Source organism: Dasypus novemcinctus, chromosome 17 (assembly GCF_030445035.2).
Source record: "Dasypus novemcinctus isolate mDasNov1 chromosome 17, mDasNov1.1.hap2, whole genome shotgun sequence".
Lineage (NCBI taxonomy): Eukaryota > Metazoa > Chordata > Mammalia > Cingulata > Dasypodidae > Dasypus > Dasypus novemcinctus.
Window position 1 is genome coordinate 54,227,049 of NC_080689.1, and position 23,487 is coordinate 54,250,535.

A 23,487-nucleotide genomic window follows, 5' to 3' on the forward strand; every position below is an offset into this window, starting at 1 on the left:
AAAAGAATTTCTTTCTTATAGCTTTGGGGGCTTGTCTGGGATTCTGAAGCTTCAGAGTGCGGACCCCCGGGGTGGACGACAGGGAGGTGTGCCCCGCTGTTTAAGCAGTCTTTGACTCCACCAGCGGGGGCCTCACCTCTGGCAGCCAAAAGGCTTGAGAACAGATGCTTAGATCTGCTGATTGTGGACGAGAAGAAGGGAAGGAAAAATCTGCCTCTTGTTGACCAGGTGACTCCATGCATGGACCAAGGTAAGAAGAAAGGCTATTAAGTATTACCTTGGTGGTCGGGAATTCTGATGAGTCTGAGGTTCACTGTGTGTGCATGAGATGCGTGATATACTGCATGAAGTGAGTGTGGATTCCCAATTTGTGTTTCCCTTCTCCCGTGAGGGAAAGAGCCGGAGATGGACACAGCAAAAGATTCAAGAAAAAGAGACCCAGGATTCAAAATGGAAAATAGAGGCAGTCAGTTAACTGGGAAAAAGGGGCAGGGGATATCTGTAGGATCCCCTGGAAACATTCCTCCAGATAGTCTATTAGGGAGAATATTAAGGCATTGGACTGATAGTAATAGAAGAAAATGATTGAATACTGCTGTTGTATCTGAACCAAAGAAAGTATTTTACTGCCTGATGTATTCTGGCCAAAATATGGATCAGATGAGGATTGGTTTTGTGCCAACCTTGTACTGTATGTTAATGGAAAAACACCCTTCTCCAAAGAAGAGTCTGGCCATGCCATGTGCTGGTTAAAGGGAAAGGGGGCCACTCTCCCCAAATAGCTAGACCCCGAAACTAAGCTTGCAGAAACTAAGGCTGCAGAAACAAAAGCTGCAGAAACTAAACCCTGGGACCCCCTGTCTAATCTCCCTCCTCCTTACGTTCCCCCTCCCCTCCTGGAAGAAGGGCCATTAGACTTGGAGGGCCTAACAGAATCCATTCTAAAGCCTGGGGAACTGGGGAATCAAGCAGGGCCAATAGCCCCACCAGTTACAACCAACCAACAGCTGAGGAAAGAATTGGAACAGTGTAGGAAAGATATACAAAATTTTCCATTCCCCAGGGCACTTGAGGAGAAGATAGTGAAAGAGCAAAACTCCACTGAGCCTTTGTATCCACTGAGAGAAGTACCAATGGGGCCAGGGGAGATTGGCTATGTAAATGCCCCACTGACAAGTTCTGAAGTAGGGAACTTCAAAAAGGAGATGAAATCACTAATGGAAGATCCAGCAGGGCTGGCTGAACAAGTAGATCAATTCCTAGGTTTTAGTTAATATACCTCACCCAAACTTACATCCATACTGAATATCCTCCTTATGGGAAAAGAAAGAGGAATGGTGTGGAGGGCAGGTATGAAGGAGTGGGAAAGGCAGCATCTGCCTGGACAGGGGGTAACGGCAGCAGAACAGAAGTTCCCAAACACAGACCCTAATTGGGATAATAATGACCTCGGGGACAGAGCACAAATGAAAGATCTTAGGAACCTCATTATACAGGGGATCATACTGACTGTACCCAAATCTCAAAACTTGAATAAGGCCTTTAAATTAATCCAGGGAAAGGATGAAACTCCTGCTTACCTGCAATGATTGAGGGACCAAGTGAGAAAATATTCAGGGATGGACCCTGATGATCCTGTGGCTCAGGGAATGTTAAAAGTCAGCTATGTGAAGGGGTCTTGGCCTGATATTCAGAAAAAGATTCAGAAAACAGAAGGATGGATGGATAAGCCAGTGGAGGAGTTATTAAGAGAGTCTCAGAAATTGTAAAGAGAGAGGAGGAAAAGCAAAAACAGAAAGCAAAGGTTATGATAAGCACAGTGGACCAAATAGTTAAGAAAAGATTGGAAATGAGTCAGGAAGGGAACAGGCAGAGGTGAGATAAAGGTGCAAAACAGGCTTATTTAGATAAGGGGGCAACCGCAAGAAGAATGCAAAGCTCTGCACGGTGCTATAACTGTGAGAAGCCTGGTCTTTTCAAAAGGGAATGCCCAAGTTTAAAGAAAGAGAGTTGGGTAATCTCCCTCATGAATTTTGAGGATGGGGGGGTCTGAGGCTCCTCACTTCTAAAGCCTACTGGGAAACTTTAGTAAATCTAAGGGTGGGCCCATATCAGGAAGAAAGTACATTTTTAGTGGACACCTGGGCAGCCAGATCCTCTGTGACTTATCTTCCCAAAGAAACCAAACTCTCTGGCAGTTCCCTTACAGTCTCAGGGGTAAAAGGAGAAGATTTGAGATCCCCTTTCTTTCTCCCACTAATAATTGTTGGGAAAACAATCAAATTGTAGGCCCTTTGTTGTACATCCCAGAAGCCAGGAGTAATTTGTTGGGAAGGGACTTAATAGAATTCATGGGTCTGAATTTGGAAGTAAGGGATGGGCAGATAGAATTACTCTTAGCCATGCTCACTGAAGAAGATGAAAAAGGTATCAGAGAGGAAGTGTGGGTGAGAAAAGGGAACAGAGGGGGTTTGGAAGTACCCCCTATTAAAATCAAATTGAAAAAGGAAGAGGAAATTATTTGTCCAAGACAATATTCCATTCCCCTTAAGGGGAGGCAAGGACTTGAACTCTTGGAGCCCTGCATGTCTCCCTTCAATTCTCCTATCAAAATTCAGATGGTAGTTGGAGGATGGTACAGGATCTAAGGGCCATTAATCAAATTGTTCAGATTTGACACCCAGTAGTTCCAAACCCATACACTCTCCTTAGTAAGATCCCCTACCATCATAAATGGTTTAGTGTAATGATCTAAAGGATGCCTTTTGGGCCTGTTCCCTTGATACAGAGAGTAGAGACTTGTTTGCCTTTGAGTGGGAGGATCCCTCTACAGGAAGAAAATAGCAATAAAGGTGGACAGTTTTACCCCAAGGCTTCACAAAACCTCCCAACCTCTTTGGGTAGGAACTGGAAAAAATATTGGAGAAATTTGCAGTCCCATCTGAAATTTCCCTTTTATAATATGTAGATGATATGCTAATATCAGGTGAAGAAAGGCAGATAATGGCCCAAACTACAAAGAGCTTATTGAAATTCCTGGGAGATCAAGGGCTAAGAGTGTCAAAAAGTAAGGTACAATTTGTAGAAAAGGAGATCAAATACCGAGGCCATCTCATTAGTTAGGGAAGAAGATAAATCCAGAAAGAATTCAGGCCATTACTGAATTATCTCTTCCCTGAACAAAAAGAGAAAAAGAAGATTTTTGGGATTGGTAGGATATTGTAGATTATGGATAGAATCTTATGCATCCCAAACCACAAGTTTATACCAAAAACTGTTGGAGGAAGAGCCTGATAAATTAGAGTGGAAGGAGGGAAAAGTAAAGGCCTTACAGGGGCTCAGAAGGGTATTGGTGCAAGCTCCTGTTCTAGCCCTCTCATCCCTCAAAAAACCTTTTCATTTGTGTTACAGTAGATAAGGGGACAGCCTTAGGAGTCCTAACCTAGATCTGGGGAGACCCAAAAAAGCCCATGGTCTTCCTTTCCAGAATCCAGGGGATGGCCAGGGTGTGTTCAGGCCGTGGCAGCAACTGCTCTCTTAGTAGAAGAAAGCAGGAAACTGACCTTTGAAGGGGCCTTAGTTGTTAGCACCCTCATCAGGTCAGAACTATTTTGTCTTAAAAAGCAGGAAGGTGGTTAACGGATTCCCAAATTCTGAAATATGAAGCAATTCTGATGGAAAAAGATGATTTAATACTGACAATTGACCATAGTCTGAACCCAGGCTCTTTCCTTTGGAAAGGGTCCAACCAAGTAGAAACGCCTCAACATGATTGTTTAGACTTAATTCAATACCAAACCCAAGTCCAGCTGACCTATGGAACCTTCCCTTACATTTGGGGGAAAAATTGTTTATAGATGATGGCAGTTTGATATGGTTATGAACTCCAAAAATAGATATGGACTATGTTTGTAATCTGATTTGTGCCTAGGCATGATTGAATTATAATTAGGGTGGTTCCCTCCACCAAGGGTAGGAACTCATAGATAAAAGGCATGGCAAAGAACAGAGCGGAAGGTTTTCTGGTGTTGTAGTTTTGTTGTTGGAGTTTGATGATGAAGACTTAAGCTGGAGCCCTGAGAAGTCAGCATGCAGAAGAAAGAGAAGCCAGCCCCAGGAAGGAAGGAACCTTGAACCCAGAGGAAAGCAAGCCCCAGGATGTAGGAACCCAGGAAGTTTGAACCCTAACAGACGTTAGCAGCCATCTTGCTCCAAATAGACTTTGGGGGGGAAGTAACTTATGCTTTATGGCCTGGTATCTATAAGCTCTTATACCAAATAAATACTCTTTATAAAAACCAACCAATTTATGGTATTTTGCATCAGCACCCATTTGGCTGACTAATACAGGTGGGTCTTCTAGGGTCCTGGAAGGAAAAAGGCACAATAGCTATTCTGTTGTTGATGGGCTAAAATGTGAGGTGAAAGAAGCTGGCTGACTGCCCAATGATTGGTCAACTCAAACATATGCATTAAATCAAGCCCTTAAATTGTTAGAGGAAAAAGATGGTACAGTCCACGCAGATTTTAAATATGCCGTTGGCATGGTCTGTGTCTTTTGGAAAAATTTGGGAAGAAAGAGGATTAATCAATAGGAGAGGGAAGAAATTAGTCCATGTGGATGTGGTAAAACAAGGGTTAGCCAGTCTGCTCTTACCAAGACACATATCCATGGTACATATAAATGGACATCAGGAATGTCACACTTTTGAAGCAAAAAGCAACAGATTGGCTGATAAAAAGGCCAAAGAGGCTTCCCTTTGTTCTGCTCTGGAACTAATGGTCCTGATACCCTCCATCCCCCCAAAAATTGAAATCCCTGTATTCTCTGAAAAGGAAGTAAAAGAACTAGAACAATTGGGGGCAACCTTGGATAGCCAAGGGAAGTAGCTCCTCCCAGATGGCTGGCAGATATTGAATAAGCAAATAATGAGGGAAGTACTAGCAGTTTTGCACCAAGGGAGTCATTGGAGAGTACAGGTCATGTGTGACCTGGTCCGCAAGCATTTTGGGTGTATGGTCCTTTATACTATACCCAAACAAATAAAAAAATGGTGCATAATCTGTCAGAGAGTTAATAGGAAAGTTTTAAGAAAGCAAGTGCCAGGGGGGAGGAAGCCCAGCCTCAGACCATTCCAGAGAATTCAGGTTAATTATACTGAAATGCCCTCTGTAGGTTTACTCAAGAATGTTCTGGTTATTGTGGATCACCTGACAGGGTGGGTAGAAGCATACCCTCTTGCTTCACCTACAGCATTAGGGACTTCAAAAATTATCTTGAACAAATCATTCCCCAGTATGGGTTGGTAGAAAATATAGATCCGGACAATGGTAGTCACTTTATATCCAGAGTATTGCAAAATATTATGCAGGGTCTAGGTGTCACATAGAACTTCCATACACCCTGGCACCCACCATCCTCAGGGAAAGTGGAAAGAATGAACCAAACCTTAAAAAACCATCTCTCTAAGTTGGTCTTAGAAACCAAATTACCATGGGTTAAACGTTTATCTATAGCTCTGTTAAGAATCCAAACTGCCCCGAGGAGGGAACTGGGAATTTCTCCTTCTGAAATGCTTTCTGGTCTGCCTTTCCCTGGGAAGCCTGGAGAACTCCCCTCCTTTGAGTCGAAGGATCTCTTTCTTCAAAATTATATACTGGCCTTGTCTTCTACTTTGTCATCCCTCAGACATTGGGGTTTGTTGGCTCAGACTGTGCCTCTTGAATTTGCAGTCCACCAACACCGACCTGGCAGCTGGGTCCTAATCAAGTCATGGAAAGAATCCAAAATCCAACCAACCTGGGAAGGACCTTATCAAGTCTTGCTAACAACTAAAACAGCAGTTCAAATGGCAAAAAAAGGCTGGACTCACCACACTCAAGTAAAAGGACCTGAACCAGATGATCGGTACCCAACAACTTTGTCTGAGTCTTGGAAAATCCCTTAAAGATCACACTGAAAAAACAAAACTGGCGGGGGTGGGGGAAGGGTGGGGGGTGGATTGAGCTGTGTATCGTCTTAGTCAACAATGGCTCTAGTCTTATCAGAATACCAAAGGAAGAATTCAGACCTTAAGTTACAGATGAAAATAATCTTATTAGCCATGGCATTTCAAACCCAAAAAGCAACTAGCCCCTTCAAATAAGTTATAAATGTGACTAAAGGTCTGGAGTCCCAAGTCGCACAGTTTGATGCCTGCCAAGTAATAGACTGTGGGAATTCAGAGCACCAGTGATGGCTGAGTGGGGAAAATAAATACCTATGCCCCAAGCCAGTGGGGAATGGTTACAGTCAAGCCTCACTTTGCTCCTCCTGGGATGATGTATGGTGGACTACCCAGTATAAGGGAGGGACCATGAATATGGGATGGGTCTCACCAAGTTCAAGGCCATTAAAGGTTAAGATAAGCTTTTATAAAGGTAATACACTGCCAGACTGCAAAAGTCCTCAGTGCAATCCAGTAGTAATAACTATTAAGAAGGCAGACAAATGAGAAACTGGGAGCAGCACTAGGGACCAATCAGTAGAGTCTATAGAATGGGAGCAGACATTACAGGTGAAGACCCTCTGGGGAGGTTCCGTATCCAAGTCCTTCCTCCACCTGTAGTATGACATCGACAACACCCTTTCCAGCTAACCCTTCAGAAATGCCACGGGAAAACCTACCAAATTCAAATGATCCCAAAGCAACCAATTCAAAATGGTCCCAAAGCAGTCAGGATACTTAAGGCAGAAGATTTAAAGCAAACCATAGAAATAGAGACAAGATATGGGGACACAAATGCTGGGTGGAATGGATCAAATATACAGTCCAGAGTCTGAACAAAAGCAATGTTACGCTTGTGCAACACGCCAACCCACAGCTCATATTGTACCCTTTCCAATAGGTATGGAAAAGCATGAGAGGGAGTTTAAATGCATGATACTCCTCTTCCAGAAAGCTACTCCTGGTGAAAATTGTAGTATGTTGTCCTCTCTCTTCCTACCGGTCAAAACCAGAAACATCAAGACCATACCTGCCTCCTGTCTAGGCCCAGGGAATTACTCTGCTTGTCTCTCTAGACAGGGGGAAGGATTCTGGAACCTTGAAACTATGGCCTCGTGTACACAAGTGTGGAATGTGAGCAGAGATCATACTGACAATTTCTCCAGTTTGCTCAGACCTTGAGCAAACCTGTGGTGGTACTGTGGAAAGGGTGTTCTCCAACCAATACTGCCTGAGAGGTGGGGTAAAACCTGTGCTCTGGTCCAATTGACTATCCCATTCACCTTGACATTTGGAAAAAAAAAGCAAAAATAACATCCCAGGGAGGGAAAGAGGAGTCTATTTGGTTCTTTTAATGAGCTAATCTATCTAGACAATATAAGAGTTCCCCAAGGATCTAAGGCTAGAAACCAGGTAGCAGCTGGGTTTAAGTCATTCTCGTTCTGGTGGGCCACCATTAATAAAAAAGTAGATTAATTACAATTATTATAATCGACAGAGATTTATTAATTACACAGGAATGCAGTTAAGGGAATTGCAGAACAATTAGATGCTACTAGCAGACTGGCATAGGAAAATAGAATGGTCTTAGATACAATGCTAGCTGAGAAAGGGGAGTCTTTGTTATGATTGCAGGTAGTTGCTGTTCATTCACCCCCAATAAAAATGTCCCTGATGGAACTATCACTAAAGCTTTACAAGGCCTAACAGCCCTATCTGAGGAATTAGCATAGAATTCTGGCATTAGCGATTCACTCACAGGATGGCTTGAAAATTGGTTTGGAAAATGGAAAGGGGTTGCACTGTCCATCTTGACTTCCCTCATTATCTCAGCTGGGGTGCTTACCACAGTCAGATGTTGTACCATTCCATGCATCCAAGGGCTAGTTCGAAGATTCATTAAAACCACTCTAACCAAACAAATGCCCACACAGTAAAGGCAAAACAATCTGTACCCCCTTAAAGAAGCAGATCCCTATGGTGAAGAGTGTGAGATTGCGCTTAGAATATTTAAAGAACAGAAATGTAAAAACTAAAGAGAATTTAAAAGAAGGGCAATTGTAAGAAACGGAAATTAGTTTAGTTTTCACATAAAGGAAGAAAATATTAATTAATGTAACCTGGCAACCTACTGCCTCAGTCTCCCACTCCCAGGTTAAGCAGGAACAAAGGAAACCAGCTTAAGCCAGTCCTACAGCCAGTAAAAAGGATACCCAAGAAAGAGCTAAGTCAATACCAATTCAGCACTAAATTCTATTCCTTATTTGGCAAAAGGAGCAGACGAAAGTTAAAATGGTTGGAATGTGACGGGGAAGGAGCTAATCAAAAACTTCAGCTTGCGGGGAAGTTAGACTTCTCCGATAGGCTGTAACCTTTGAAGTATCCAATCTATAGAAAAACAGAGGAAGTGCTCGGTGCTAGGCTTAGGGGTATACATTGTGTCATTTTTCTTTATTTGGGGTGCCAGCCACATTTTCTGGTTGTGTGCCCCTTCTTGCAAGGTTGAAAATAAATTTTTTTTCTCCATAATCAGTGAGCCTTATTTTCTTCCAGAAAAAGATTTCTTTCTTACAGTAAAGCATAAGACAATATGGATGAACCTGAAGAACAGTATGTTGAGTGAAGCAAGTCAGACACAAAAGGACAAATACTATATGATTGCATTACTATGAACCAAATAAATTGTATAACACATTGTATGATTCAAAATTTTTTTATATGTATCCAGTATATTTAAGGGTTTTTTAAATTCATTTTTTTAATATTACTTTCAAAAAATATGAGGTCCCCATTTACCCCCCACCCCCAGAGATGTTTTTATTCAACTGTTTTCTTTTTATTTTAAATTAGGGTTTATATTTTCAATTATTAACTGTACAAAATAAGTTTTAAAATAGTAAAAAAGGCGGCGGACTTGGTCCAGTGGTTAGGGCATCCGTCTACCACATGGGAGGTCCACGGTTCAAACCCTGGGCCTCCTTGACCCGTGTGGAGCTGGCCCATGCGCAGTGCTGATGCGTGCAAGGAGTGCCCTGCCACGCAGGGGTGTCCCCCGCGCAGGGGAGCCCCACGCGCAAGGAGTGGGCCCTGTAAGGAGAGCTGCCCAGCACGAAAGAAAGTACAGACTGCCCAGGAATGGCTCCGCACACATGAAGAGCTGACACAAGATGACGCAACGAAAAGAAACACAGATTCCCATGCCGCTGAGGACAACGGAAGTGGACAATGAAGACGCAGCACATAGACACAGAGAACAGACAACTGGGGTGGGGGGGCGGGGGGAGAAATAAATCTTTTTTTAAAAAAGTGAAAAAATAAAATAAATAAAAATTGTTTCCTTTCTGCTTATTTCAAGTTCTACCACCCATGACTTCCTTGGCTCTTTGAATCCTTATTCATTTGGACTTGGTTTTTCCTTTCACAGTCCCTTCCCTTGTGAAGCAGGCTAGTAAAATAGGGAATCAGTAGATGGCTCTGGAATGTGGCAGAGAGTCCATGTGGACCTCAGTAAGCCCCAAAATGGCTGCGGGAAGACCCCCACCCCCAAGATTCTGCTATCCAGAACAAAGACAAAGCAAGGAAAAGCCCCGGATATTCCTCAAGGACTTTATCATTGGGTCCTTACTGGGGGATTGATAGGTGGTGTGATCACCCAAAACAGCAAACAGCTGGAACCCCTCCCCTGCCATTAGCAAAGTTGTGGAATAGTAGTTTATAAAGCAGACCAAGGGGACTGACCGCTCTCTGAGGCATATTCTTGCCTGTGGACCCGTCCTGCCCTCAGCACACAACCATCCCCATTTTTCCTCTGCCACAGGGCCACACAAGTAAACCTGAGCATGTATAATCTATAACGGGGAATTGTAGCCTGTAATCAGCCTTCTTTATCACTTCTCACCCCATTCCTCTCTACCTGGGAACACTGCTCTGTTATTTTCTCCCATTTCTCTTCCCTCCTTACCTGAATAAATTACTGGCCTAACTCACCCAATGCTCATTTCTGCAGCATAAGTCAAGAACCTAAATAAAATCTGGTAACACTTGGATTGGGTGCCCTAGGTCGCAGGCTGACTCGGCCCCATTCTCTGTTCAGCAGAGTGTCTCGGCAGGGAGAGACCCAGGTCTCAGCCTGGGGGATTAGTTGACTCCCCTGGACATCTTCCCTGTTTCAGAGAAGATCGAGGGTCATAAACCCAAATGCCTTCAGATGTCAGGCAGGTAACAAATGCGTGAAGGGCTTGGCGGCTACTTAATAAGGAGAGACGGTGCCGGTGGTGTTTAAATTCTTAAAAAATAAACAAACAAAACCTATGTGCTGCCCAAACACAACCATCTACGGCTAATTTTTGCTCTTGCGGTCCAGAGCTCGTGACCTCTGTAACTGTCAGGGAAGGTTCAGGAAAACTCAACAGGTCTTTATCTTCTACACTGCCTGGAGCCCAGGAGCACCATGAAAAGAATGTGGACATTGCTCAGGCTGGGGTTCAAACATTTACAGATCTGTGGTATGAACTGGTGGGGCATTCCGTGGAAGGCAGATTATGGAAAGGGCTGCTAAGAAAAACAAATCATCAGAAGGGAGGAGTGGGTCTGACATAGGTTACACGTGATTACAACCCCATTCCTTCCCACCCGGCCTGGTGGTGGCAATTCCTCTCTGCCCCAGGACTCTGCTGAGCAGTAACAGCCAAAGAGCTGTGTCTAGAGGATCCTAGGCCTCTCGCTGGGGCGGAGGAAGGATGTGCATCACCGCCTCCTCCCACAGGCTGGCTCCGACTTCCCTTCCGACTCCATCACCAATTTCCCATGAGACCAGGCTGCTCGGAGTCGCTAAGCAGCTCGGTCTCCTTACCCGCACCCCTCCCATCCTTTCTGAGCCCGCGGAAGTCCCACCTCCTTACGAAGCTGTTCCTAACCACCCGGCCCAAGGACCTCTCCCTGCTCCGGCTGCACCTGTTGGGACTCGCTCGCAGGCAGCCTGGTCGTTTAAACGCGGAGGGAAACAGGCGCACCCTCGGGTGTTGGACCGCCTCTTGGGCAGCGGCGCTGAGCAAAATGCTGGAGTGAATAAATGAGTCGGACCGCAGGCAGGCGAGCACGCTCCTCCTTATCCACCCATCCGCGTCGCCCCTCTCCTACTGCCCACCCTCAATTAACGCGCCGGGTACATCCCCTCTCGCTCCTAAGAATCAAGTGTGAGGTGGGAGCGCCGCCGGCGAAGACGGCAGCCAAAAGGAGACCCGGCCTTCCATAGGCCAAGACAATGCAAGGGGTGGGCCTTTCTTGCAGCCGCAGGTTTTTTATTGGTCGAGGCTCTGGACTGAGAGTCGCGGTCGGCTGCGCTGTTCCAAAGGCGCCCTCGGCGCAGGTCTGGACCAGGAGCGGGCCGGGAGGAGGGGCGGGCCTGGAGGGCGTGGCCGGCGCGTGGCCCCGCCCCCCGTGTCGAGCTCCGAGCGCCCCCGGGCGGGCTCCGTCGCTGCTTGGGATCCCCGCCTCGCGGCAGCCGCCGCCGGGGGCTGCTGTGGCCGCTGGGACCGGCTTGGTTGACCGGAGCGGCTGGGGTGCGGTAGGTGGCGGCGGGCGCGAAGGCGGGGTTGTCGGGGAGCTCGCGGCGCTGGATGGGGGTGGCGGGCGCGGCCCGAACCCCGTGCCCTCAGGTCTCTCCCGCCGGTGCCTGTGCAGGCCGCCGGGCCTCGCCGCCCCGCCGGGAAGGGCACAAAGACCTCCTGGGGGCGGGAATGCCTCGTGCCTTCGCCTCCATTTTTCCGGCGGAACGGGGTGTGCGGGTCTCTGCCGGGGAGTTGGGGCTGGGAGGCTGGAGGTTGGGCTTAAAAATGGGGGTGCGCGGGGACTGCTGGCCGGGGAGCGCGCGTGTCCGCACATCCTCGCTTGGGAGCAGCTGCACAGCTCGTCGGCCTTGGCCCTCAGGGGGAAGTCAGTTTCCCTTGACGTTCTCTCCCCAGGCGCGTCCTGTTTACTCTGCTCCCTCGCCGGGGCCCCGGTGTCCGGGTGAGCGAGGATGGTGCGCTGGTCCCCGATCACGACTCTCCTGCACCAGATCAGGGTTATTCCCACTGGAAAGTATGGACGAATGATGCCTTCTTAGCGCTTTGAATGCGGTAACCCCCAGATGTGGAGGGGAAAAAGCAAGATGTCTCGTCTCACTTTTTTGCCTTGAAGGGCCATCCTTTCCAACTGTCATCACCTAAACAGTAATCAGGGGCCCATGGGCACATGTCCAAAACCTGTTGGGTTTGGTGTATTGTTTAAAATAAAAATGAGGAGAAATCTGCTAGTGTCAGGGCAGATTGAACCTCACTGGAAATTAGTGGGGGAGGGGAAACCGCCGAGGAGGGTAGCATTTGTAGATACCCCAACAGTTAAACAGATCTAGGGTGTGAAGCCTGCTTCTTATTATAAATGCATGACAAAGTAGATTGGATCAACTTGCTTAGGGCTTGGTTAAAGAAGTACAAGGCACCACTTTTAATCCTTGCTCCCTCTAATGCCCTTTCCCACCACCTGGGTGAATTCTGGGTCACTCATTGTGGAAAAGAAGCAAATACATCAATTTCACCTTTTCTGGAAAGCTCTTCTCAGTCCCCATCCCCTAAACTAATAATTATCCCCTCTTTTGGGTTACCTTCTATCCCCCTCTATTTTTACACATCACACTGTTTTGTGTTTTCCCGGAGGCCTTAGCACAATGTTTGGGACATAAAAGGCACTCAGTGACTGAAGGAAGTAAAAAGAAAACACAAAGTCAGCAATGTAGCCAAAACTTTACAAAACAAAAACGCTCATTGTTTTAACTTGTTGGGCTAGTTATTCTTACCAGTTAGGGAGGCAGTTGAGCGCAGGTTCTCTAAGTCAGATCAGACTTTAGCTCTGCCATGTTACTCAGTCTGGGTAAGTTATTTGGCTTCAGTGTTTCAGTGTCCTGATCTGTAAAATGGGACTAGTAATGGTACCTATTTCATGGATTTGTTTGGAGGATTAAATAAAATATTGTCATAAAGTTCTTAGCATAGTGCCTGGGAAAAGAAAATGTTCAAGAGCTGTTAACAGTTGTTAGGTTAAAAATAAATATAGGGGAGCGGATGTAGCTCAGGGTTTGAGTGCCAGCTTCCCATGTGTGAGATCCTGTATTCAATCCCTGGTACCTCCTAAAACAAAACAAAAACCATGAAAAAAAATACATACTTAAACAGATTCACTCATTAATACCAAATATATGTCTAATACTTGACTCTTCAGGGCCTCTCTACCTTTTGGTCCTTATCTGTTCCTTAATCCCTTAAGCCTTCCCTGATTCTCCTTCCACACTAAAGATATTCCATAGATTATCTGTTTATGCATTTAGTGTCTTACCCCCACTAGAGATCAAGTGCCAAATAACAATTTAGCCAAGTATTACAGTAGTATTTAATATACTTTTAATAGATTAAAGTTATTTAAAATCATTATAGAAAAGACCAGAGGAGTAAAACAGATGGGGTTAATGTGGCTGACAGAAAATCTTTAGGATGGTTGGTTTAGCCAGAGAAGGAGCTTGTGGAGGTGGATTTTGGGTGGCTTCTCTCCTTATAACTTAAATTTGCTCTTGTGAAGAAACTGTCTCCTATCTTTAAAATTGCTCACCAATGGGAAAAGTGGAAGAAGTCTTTCTGTCTGCTTTATACCTGTTGCCAGACTTAAAAGTGACAGATACAACCCCTGGGAGGTGTTGCCTTACTTCCAGGTTTTCCTTGTAAGCTTCATTTTAAGTCAGTACCACTTTTTGGTCACAGGAAGCAGACGTCTAAGTTTTACACTTCCTTCCAGCTATAGGCCTTTTTGGCATATCAGATTCTCTTAACTATTTGGAGTCTTTCCAGACAAAAACAGGCATACTCATTTTATTGTGCTTTGCTTTATGGCACTTTGCAGATACTGCCTTTTTTTTTTCTTTTTTTAAACAAATTGAAGGTTGTGGCAATCTTGCATCATACAAGTCTTTCACTACCATTTTTCCAATAGCATGTGCTTACTTGTTTCTGTGTCACATTTTTGTAATTCTTGTCATATTTCAAACTTTCTCAGTAGTATTGTATCTGTTTTGCTGATCAGTGATCTCTGATGTTACTATTTTAATTGTTTTGGGGTGCCACGAACTATGTCTATATAAGATGGCATACAGACTGCTGCACTGAAAACCGTTCCCCCATTTCTTTTCCTTTTCTCTGGCCTCCCTGTTTTCTGAGAGGCAACAATATTGAAAGTAGGCCAATTAATAATCCTACAGTAGCTTCTAAGTGTTTAGGTGAAAGGAAGAGTTGCATGTCTCTCACTCTAAGTCAAAAGCTAGAAATGATTAAGCTTACTAAGGAAGGCATGTTAAAAGCCAATATAGGGAAGCGGACTTGGCCCAATGGATAGGGTGTCTGCCTACCACTTAGGAGGTCTGGGGTTCAAACCCCGGGCCTCCTTGACCCGTGTGGAGCTGGACCATGCTCAGTGCTGATGTGCGCAAGAAGTACCGTGCCCGCATGGGAGCCCCACGTGCTAGGAGTGTGCCCCATAAGGAGAGCTGCCCAGCGTGAAAGAAAATGCAGCCTGCCCAAGAATGGCGCCGCACACATGGAGAGCTGACACAATGAGATGCTGCAACAACAACAAAAAGAAACACAGATTCCCAGTGCCGCTAATAAGGATAGAAGAAGTCAAAGAAGAACACACAGCAAATGGATACAGAGAGCAGAAAACTGGGGGGCCCGATGGGGAGAGAAATTTTTTAAAAATTAATATTAAAAAATTTTTGAATAAATAAATTTAAAAAGCCAATATAGACAGAAAGCTAGGCCTCTTGTGCCAGTTAGCTAAGTTGTGAATTCAAAGGAAAAGTTCTTGAAGGGAATTAATATTGCTACTCGAATGAATGTATGAATGCTAAGAAAACAAAACAGCCTTATTACTGTTATGGAGAAAGTTTTTTTGGTCTGGATAGAAGATCAAATTAGCCACATGATTCCCTTAAGCCAAAGTCTAATACATATCAAAGCCCTAACTCTTTTCAATTCTGTGAAGTCAGAGAGGTGAGGAAGCTATAGAAAAGTATAAAGCTAACAGGCTGATTCATGAGGTTTAAAAGAGAGAAGCCATCTCGTAACATAAAAGTACAAGGTGAAGCAGCAAGTGCTAATGTAGAAACTGCTGCAAGTTATCCAGAAAATCTAGCTAACATAGATGATGAAGGTGGCTACACTAAACAAAAGATTTTCAGTGTAGGTGAAATAGCCTTATATTGGAAGAAGATCCCATCTAGGACTTTCCTAGCTAGAGAGGAAAAGCCAATGCCTGGCTTCAAAGATTCAGAGGACAAGCTGACTCCCTTGTTAGGGGCTAATACAGCTGGTGACTTTAAATTGAAACCAGTGCTCATTTACTCTTCTGAACATTCTAGGTCCCTTAAGAATTAGCTAAATCTACTCTATGCCCTTTGAATGGAACAGCACATACTGGATGATAGCACGTCTGTTTACAACATGATTTTCTTTTTAACTTTATTTTGTATATTTAATAATTGAAAATAAAAAGAAAAAAGAAAATACAGTTGAATAAAAACATACATTTCTCAATTAAATGTACTGGCTTGCTTCACTGGACATAATATCTTCCAGGTTCATCCTTATTGTCATATGTTTTACTACTTCATTTTTTCTTACAGCTGCATAATATTCCATCGTATGAATTTCCAAAAGTGTGTTTATCCATTCATTGGTTGATGGACACCTGAATTTCCCATTTTTGGCAATCATGAATAATACTGCTATGAACGTGAGTGTGCAGGTGTCTGTTCGTGTCACTGCTTTTAGTTTCTTCTGGGTACAAATCTGATAGTGGGATTGCAGGGTCATGTGGCAAGTCTATATCCAACTTCTTTAGGAACTGCCAAACAGTCCTCCACAATGGCTGTACCATTCTGCATTCTCTCCAACTATGAACAAGTGTTTCTCTCTCTTCACATTCTCTCCAATACTTGTAGTTCTGTCTTTTTAATAGTGGCCATTCTGATAGGTATGAAATGATAACTCATTGTAGTTTTGATTTGTATTTCCCTTAATCATTAGCAGTCTTGAGCATTTTTTCTTGTGTTTTTTTTGCCATTTGTATTTCTTCTTTGGACAAATGTCTAGTCAGGTCTTTTGCCCATTGGGTCATTTATCTTTTGATTGTTGAGTTGTACCATCTCTTTTTATATCCTGGATATTAAACCTTTAGGGGACATGATTTCCAATATTTTCACCCATTGATTTGGCTGCCTTTTCACCCTTTTTTTTTTTTTTTTAAGATTTCTTTATTTCTCCACCCCCCCCCCCCTTGTTTGCTCTTTGTGTGCATTCGCTGTGTTCTTCTGTGACTGTTTCTATCCTTATCAGCAGCACCGGGAATCTGTGTTTCCATTTGTTGCGTCATCTGGTTGCATCAGCTCTCCGTGTGTGCAGTGCCATTCTCGGGCAGGCTGCACTTTCTTTTGCGCTAGGCGACTCTCCTTATGGGGCACACTCCTTGCACATGGGCTCCCCTACCCGGGGGACACCCCTGCATGGCACGGCACTCGTTGCGCACATCAGCACTGCACATGGGCCAGCTCCACACGGGTCAAGGAGGCCCAGGGTTTGAACCGCGGACCTCCCATGTGGTAGGTGGACGCCCTATCCACTGGGCCAAGTCTACTTCCCCTTTTCACCCTTTTGACAAAGTTCTGTGAGGTACAAAAGTGTTTAATTTTGAGGAGGTCCCATTTACCTATTTTTTCTTTTTTTGTGCATCACAAAGTGGTTTACTGAATATTTTAAGCCCACTTTTGGGATCTACTGCTCAGAGAAAAAGATTCATTTCAAAATAATACCATGTCTTGACAATGCACATGGTCACTCAAGAGCTCTGATGAGATGTACAGCGAGATTGTTGTCTTCATGCTGGCTAACACAACACCCATTCTTCAGCCCTTAGATAAAGGAGTAGTTTCAACTTTCAAGTCTTTATTATTTAAGAAATCATTTTGTACCTTTAGCTGCTCTAGGTAGTGATTCCTCTGATGGATCTGGGCAGAGTCAGCTGAAAACCTGGAAAAGATTCACTATTCTAGGTGCTGTTAAGAACGTTTGTGTTTCATGAGAGGTCAAAATACCAGCATTCACAGGAGTTGGGAAGTAGTTGATTCCAACCCTTATGGATGACTGAGGGGTTCAGGACTTCAGTGGCAGAAATAGCTGCAGATGTGGTGGAACTAGGAAGAGAACTAGAATTAAAACTCAATAAGATGTTTGCTTTTTCTAGTGTCTTGTGGCAAAGGCCTTGAGGGTAAGTACCAAAAACTTTCTCATGTGTGCATGGTGTAGCATATGAAAGGCACTCAGTGAATGGTTCCAAAATCAGAGCTTCAGTTGTTGCTTTCAGGGGGCTGACACAAGCTTACTTACTTTCTTGGTACTTCTTAAACATTGCTGTGGTTATCAGCCATCTGGGGGTCTTATTAAAATGCAGGTTCTCATTCAGAGCTCCTGGGTGGGGCCTGAGAGTCTGTGTTTCCACAAAGCTCTGAGGAGATGTGGAGGCCACTGGTCCATGGACCACACCTTGTACAAACCCAAGTATCTGCATTTGGTTAAAAGGAGGTTTTTGTTTTCTTAGTATTTAGGTACTGCTTTCTACTTTTTTTTTTTTATTCTGTTCTTAACAGTTCCTCTGTCTTGTTTCAAAAAATAATTTGAGGAATCTTTCCAAGATATACTTTCAGTGTAACATTTTTTTCTTAAAAAGTTATTGAGGCAGATAGGCGAAATAAAAATAAGAAATCAAGGGTAAACTTAGAACAAAAGGTGAATTCTTCTCTGCCCTATATGCTTTACTAGGGTGCAGCTACAGATTTGGCCCTTGGCTTCCTAGCAACCAAAGCAAGAAGGAAAATTTCATTTTTTTTTTCACCAGTACTAAAAAGTAAAAACAAACTGGCTGCTCAATAAAAACAGGTGTTTCTGTTACTAAGATCAGAGAATTATTTTCCCATGGGTTCTCCAAAAAAGGACATGGTGATACAGTGAATGACATTCTTTTTTTTTTTTTCTTTTTAAAAAGATTTATTTATTTATTTCTCTCTCTCCCCGCCCCCCCCCCCAAGTTGTCTGCTCTCTCCATTTGCTGTGTTCTTATGTGACCGCTTCTATCCTTATCAGCGGCACCGGGAATCTGTTTCTTTTTGTGGCGTCATCTTCTTGTGTCAGCTCTCCGTGTATGCGGCGCCATTCCTGGGGAGGCTGCACTGTCTTTCGTGCTGAGCGGCTCTCCTTATGGGGCGTACTCCTTGCGCGTGGGGCTCCCCTACATGGGGGACACCCCTGCCTGGCAGGGCACTCCTTGTGCGCATCAGCACTGCGCATGGGCCAGCTCCACACGGGTCAAGGAGACCCAAGGTTTGAACCGCGGACCTCCCATGTGGTAGATGGACGCCCTAACCACTGGGCCAAGTCCGCTTTCCTAGTGAATGACGTTCTTAATAGCACCTCTTTTTCTTGAGAAAATGGACAAGATTCTTATAAATTTTCATATGTATAGCTAGATGACTTTGCAGAAAACTGTCAATACAATAAAAACAATTGCCTGTGGAACTGTAACCATATGGTCCAGGTACAGCTTCAGGTGACAATAGGAGCGATTTTTGTTTGTTACAGGAAAGCTGTTTTTCTGTTTTGCTCTGGTAGGAATAGAGCATGCCATTGATTGATTGACATTTTCAGTTCTGAGCATCCTTGCTTATACTTGGAGCTTTTTTGAACTGGGACAGTCAGCTGACTGCTGAGGAGGCAGGGAACTTAGAGTTTAGAGAACAGGGTTCCTGGGAGCTTAACCAAGTTCCTTGTAGATATGCCAGCTGCATCTTCTTTTAAGGCCATCTGAAGACCTTGCACAATGAATTAGAAGATAGGTCTTGCTGTGAGCTCTGGTGGCCCCAGTCAGTCATTGAGTAAGAAGGCAAGAAAACAACCAGCCAGGTAGGCTGGCCCACAGCCCTCCCCACTGTGGACTGAGAGGCACTCGGTGCCTCCTTTTCTGCTGATTCTAAACAAAACTTAGGAAGCAGCCCTGGAGAGAAAAGAAGGGGGCTGCTGGTGCCCAAGTCCTGCCCATTGCTAAGCCACGGGGCACATGGTCTACTTCTCCCTCTCCCCCTTTTAGTAGCTTTGAGTCTGTGCTCTGACTGCACCTGCAAAGACAGGGAAAGATGAGAAGGCAGGTCTGGAAGCTCCAGTGTGGGGAGACCTCCACAACCAGGGAAGTCACAGGTGGAACTATGGTTGTTCTTGACCTTTGGCCTCTCAGCCTGGGTCTGAAGCAGGCCTGGGCCTCTTGCGGCTGCCCCCTTTGTTAGCTGCCCACCCCCGCCCCCCCACAATCTTTATACCCTTCCATGCTGCCTCCCATGCCTGGACAGGCCTCAGTCTTCAAGCTCTCTCCGTCCGAAGATCCAGTTCCCAGAAGTCTTGCAGCGCCTGGCCATGCTAAGCCTCACCACCCACCTGTCCCCCTTGCCTTATGGGCAGGTTCATGTTCTAAGAGAAGGAGCAGCCCTGAGAGCCTTTCTGTTTGGTTCTGCCTGTATATATGCATGACGTTTATCCCTTATGCCTATGGCTTCCTGTGACAACAACCAAGAGTCTCAAGGCTTTGGCCCTCAACTAGTAGGGCTTGCTCTCGCAACACCCAGCCTGCTGGGGCTAGTACAGGGTACAGAGAGGGGACTTCTCAGAACACAGCTTCCTGGGCAAAATTGTTATGCATTGAATTGCTTCCAAGGGAGCTCATGATTTAAGGAATCCTGTGGAAAGTCCTTTTTTGTTCTGGAGAGATTTGTTCCTAGTTGAACATTCATATATTTGAATGGTTTTGTTGAGAGAGAACCATCAACCTCCCCTTCTCCACTCGTGCCCTGTCCTCCTTTCTCCATCCTGGACAGGAGTGAGTGGGAGGGAGCCCTGGCAGCTGGGCCACCCAAGGGTGGTACCGCAGAATCCAAGAAGGGTCAGATTTCCAGGCTTATGGAGTTAGTGTTACACAAGCATGATGTGAGAGCATATTTTTACCCTAGGGCAAGAGTGAGCCAAGCCTACATTTCTTCTAACTATATCTGATGGATCATATGGCCTCTGCAGGTCCCGGGAAGTAATGGGAAATTTTAATAACAAAGTTCAGGTGGTCCCTAGAATATCCTCAAGTTTATGTGGCTTGTCTCTTGGTGTGGCCAAGGACAGCAGGGCAGTTCTTGTGTGTACAGACCTTTCGCAGATGGGAGAGCCATTCGTAGTTCACTGTCTTGGGCCTCTTGTCACTCAGTCCTGCCTCCAGGTGCCTCATTGTCCGGGAGGAGGCTGGCTGGGGCCCATGCCTCAGGAACAATGTAAAATTTGTGATCTAAGAACATGGAGGCCCCCATGGGGTAGTCGGTTTAGAGCCGATGACCTGGGAGATGGTGTTGGTACAATACAGCATGTCATTTTCAGCAGTCCAGTGGGCTGTTTTAAAAGGGAGTAAGCCATCTCTCATTGGAAGTGTCCAAGCAACCCTCCCCCATCCCTGGAGGAATGATGTGTAAACTCTAGAAACCAAGGAAATGAGGACCTGACTTTCATGGAGTATTATAGAGGACCACCTGGCAAAGTGCAGACAAGGGCGAGCCCTAAGAAGCAACAGTGTGTGCATATACCTTAGGTCACGTCATTTACCTTAGGTCAGGTCAATGTTTTAAACATGACTTGTGTTCAACAGTTATCTACTTTGAGGTGTTTTCCCTGATTATCTCTATCCCAGTTGATTTCTCCTTTACTTTGTGTTTTGTAGCATTTTGTATATAATTTGGAATGCATTATCATATATTTTTTAAAAATTCTTTTCTTTCACATGTTTGTTTTAGTTCTCATTCTGAATTATAGACTTGTGTAGAATAGGGGAAAAACATGTCAGGTCGGTTCATAAATAAGATTATGAAGGAACTGAGAAAATAGTAACCTGTATTTTTTCTTTTAGAACTACCATGGCCATGAAAATAATTAATGATGAATTCTAGACATTCTTACCTCGTCTTTGAAGCAGAAGGCCAGAGGGCCTCTGGTGACATTGTTAACCTGCTTCAGGTGTGTATGTACACTGGGAAGTTGTGTGCAATAGCTTACAATTCTGGCTGACCCCCTGCTTCCCCCACCCCACCAGGATAAATGAGCACCTTCTTTTCTGAATATTGAGGTCCAGGCATGACAAATCCAGAATACATCATCAAGACAAAAGCAGAGATAAGAGACGGACCTTGGTTTGCATCCCTTTCTTGCCGCTGCATCATCTTATTCCAGGGACCCCATCTCCAAGCCCTACCCTCTAGTCAATAGAGGGTGAAAGGGGGATGTCACCCATGACAGGCATGCTCTGGGTGTTAAGAGTTTTTTGGGGGGGATCAGATGTGGCTCAAGCAATTGAACACCTGCTTCTCACATGGGAGGTCCTGGGTTCGCTCTCTGGTGCCTCCTGAAAAAAAACGAAAGCAGGCAAATGAAACAGCTAACACAGGGGGGCTGATGTGGCTCAGTGGCTGAGCGCTGGCTTCCCACATACGAGGTCCCAGGTTCAATCCCTGGCCCCAGTACCTCAAAAAAAAAAAAAAAAAGTTTTGGGGGAGAGAGCAAGAAGTAGAAAAGGGGATCTGTAAGCTGGATTCAGCCTTCACCCTAATTTATCCAGCTCATGGGTCCAGCTTATTCCCAGAGCTGTAGAAACACAGCTCACCTTTAAACATCTTAATGGATGTTCTCTTAAAGGCGAAGGTGAGGATGTGGCTCCGTGGAAATCTGTCTTGGCAGGACTCGATCATTTATCTCTGTCCATCTACTAGTCTTCTCTTCTGCTTTGTGTGCTTATCTGTCTTGTAACTTTTTCCTTAGTTGGTTCATAAAGAACTTGGGACCTGGAGTCATCTATGCATGGATTTGAATCTCTCTGAGCCTTAGTTTCTCTGTCTGTAAATTGAAGATCACAGTACCTGCCTCTTGTGGGAAACTGACACTCTGACATGTTGCTGGGGGGAGTATAAATTGATGCCAACCTTATAGAGGGCGACCTGCCAACATAGGTCAAAATTACACATGCAGATACCCTTTGCTTCAGCAACTCTACTTCTGGGTATTTATACGATGGATGTATTAGCATACCTGCATGTGATGTGAATATGAGATTATTCTTTGTAGCATTGTTTGTAATAGCAAAAGACTGAAAATGACAATACCCATTCATAAGGGTCTGGTGAAATAAACTATAGTGCATCCTTACACTGGAATACAGCTGAGGCCATGAGAAAAAAAAAAGGGAGACAAGGTTCTGAACAGTCTGTCCTGTACAGTTTTCTCCCTTTATGTGAAGACAGCGGGGAGGGCTGAAAAGCTATCTTTGTGCTTGTCTGCGTATGTGTCAAGAGACAGGAGGCCCTCACCAAAACTAGTAAGCCTGCCTACCTCTTTTTTTTTTTTTTTCTTTCAGGTAACGGATTGAACCCGGGACCTCATATATGGGAAGCAGGTACTTAAATCACTGAGCTACTCCCCACTACCTCTTTTTGTAGTAGTAACTAGTAAATATTTTACCTGATTTTATATGACAAATTGGCTGCTTTTTCTCCCTCTGTTTGGCTGCTCTGCTCCTTCCTTGTAAGCTGACTTGTGGCACTGATTCTCTCACCACCAGCGCATCCCACCCCCATAATGACACAACTGTAGCTCATACTTGCTGGCTGCTCAGAGCATGGCATGTGCCAGGCACTGTCACAACTGCTCTGCATGCAGGGACTTACTTAAATCGTGGACTGGGGGACCAGGGTAGAGGAAAACTTATAGCTCATGCATTTTATATTTGATCCATATCATTGCCTTACCTGTTTTTAAAAAGAAGTTTTTTTTCTGACTAGTTTCTGCCTTTCTGTGGAGGCAGAAATGAGGGTACATGTGAAGTGTACTCTTCTTAGGGTCCCCTCTCACTTGGTCTGGAGCCTCATGTGTCCAGGCAGGCAGAGCGGGCAGTCTCGGGTTCTGTGCTGTGCTGCCCTCCCCCCTGCCCCACCACGCTGTGGTTCCCAGAGTGTGCCCGAGCAGGACGAGCCTCCGCCCACAGCCGCCTCCGCCTTTTCAGGCTACCCTGTCGCCACCAGCACCTCTTCTTGTTGTCACTTAGTCTGGTCTCCCAGGAAACAGGGTTATTTCCATTTCTGCCCAGGTTGTAGCTCTGAGGTTGGCCAGAGTGCCCTCCAGCTGGCCGCAAGCCCTGGGTGCTCACAGTGTCCTCGCCTCCCTCACTGGGTCCTCCTGTGATTGGGCGGCCCTTGCTGTTGCATTGGGGCTGAGGGTGGTCGTTCCCTCTCCCGCCCCGCCCCGAGGTCCCACCCTTGCGCTCCCTTGCCTGCCCGCCCGCTGGCTGCCTGACGCCC

At 45.2% G+C, this 23,487-nt stretch overlaps 1 protein-coding gene across 6 annotated transcripts in view; it reads left to right on the forward strand.

The window, feature by feature from the left end:
* Nucleotides 1-11,396: 11,396 nt before the first annotated feature.
* The window catches only part of CEP68 (centrosomal protein 68), a 34,077-nt gene continuing 21,986 nt past the window's right edge, over nt 11,397-23,487 (forward strand). For 2 of the 6 annotated variants that reach the window (XM_012530027.4, XM_071208869.1), the window contains exons 1-3: nt 11,397-11,553; nt 21,051-21,157; nt 22,548-22,586. The gene's annotated coding sequence lies outside the window, so the exon portion shown is untranslated. Of the gene's footprint in view, nt 11,554-15,693; nt 15,804-21,050; nt 21,158-22,547; nt 22,587-23,487 lie in introns of all 6 variants that reach the window. The other 4 variants (XM_071208868.1, XM_071208871.1, XM_004470963.4 and 1 more) reach the window with 4 other exon arrangements.